Genomic DNA, 1,190 nt, shown 5'->3' with positions numbered 1-1,190 from the left:
TGTTTGCGCCGCAAAACTGGTGTGTTCCGTCATGCCGGCTTACCTTCTACTGAATCCTTTCAGCGGCTTTGAGTACTCCAAGTAACCCCGTGTCATTTGGCACGTAGCCCTGACATACCTCGTCGCGCTCGACTGGACACAACTCCTATACCTGGAGCGCATCAACTTTTCTACCCGACTCACCACCTTTCTAGATGATAAAACCCCTCTACATGAGATTGGCATTGTGCCTTCTGAAGTGCCGAATTGGATACATTAGAAATGACCCAGTTTGCCAGGGAGAATAACAGTTAATTGAGTTTATTTGCAAAATCATGCCCGAAGGCTAATTGCACGTACAGTCTCATAGTAAGACTAAGAGTAGTCATTCAGTAAATAACATTGGTTTCTAATCTACTATAAGGTGCTATGTTTACTATTGTAGGGTTTGACTTCTCCTTTGAAGGCAGTGGTTAATAACACTTGTTGCAAGGAAGCCATACTAATTGATGGATGAAAATACCTCAATATCCGAGGTTACTGTCCGACCGGTCACACATACACTATATGTCCTAACGACCAAAGCAGTAACCAATTAATTTAGTGTGTGGGTTTTGTGGTGTTAGAAGGAGAACTGTTTTCTTTTTTTCAAAGAATGTTCAGAAGTTTGGGTGAAATTTGGTACAGATGTTTTCTTTCGTGATCGAAGAAAGAGCAGTTTGACATAAAATGTGTTTCGTCTTCAACCATGTTTGACGTGGTAATAATAACCGGCACACATACCTCCCGAAGTCGTCCGTCCACCTCTCCACCACCGCCGCCTGAGCACGTCCCCTCACCCGGCCCGGGTACCACCAGGACGTACGAACACTGCCCCGTCCGCTCGTACTTCGCGTGGAGGTCGAACCCGGCCTGCACACCCGGCTGTAAGGTCGGCTGCCCAGACACACAACTGCCACATGTCGCTACCAGGACGGCATAGGTATAAACAACGCGGGAACTAGCTGCTCACGGCGATCGCGTGAGAAAGTTACTTTCCAAATGACGATGCTTTGTGCGGAGGGCACTGACACCGACAAGGAAGTGGCCCCGATTTAAGTTGCTTTAGGGTTTGGCTCATTATGTATGTTTCAATGCAGACGAATACTTCCATTATGACGTACATACCACGTCGATCAAATCTGTATTAATAGCTTTACAGTCACATGCAT

This window comes from Branchiostoma floridae, chromosome 13 (assembly GCF_000003815.2).
Source record: "Branchiostoma floridae strain S238N-H82 chromosome 13, Bfl_VNyyK, whole genome shotgun sequence".
In the NCBI taxonomy this organism is placed as follows: domain Eukaryota; kingdom Metazoa; phylum Chordata; class Leptocardii; order Amphioxiformes; family Branchiostomatidae; genus Branchiostoma; species Branchiostoma floridae.
This window is presented reverse-complemented; position numbering follows the sequence as displayed.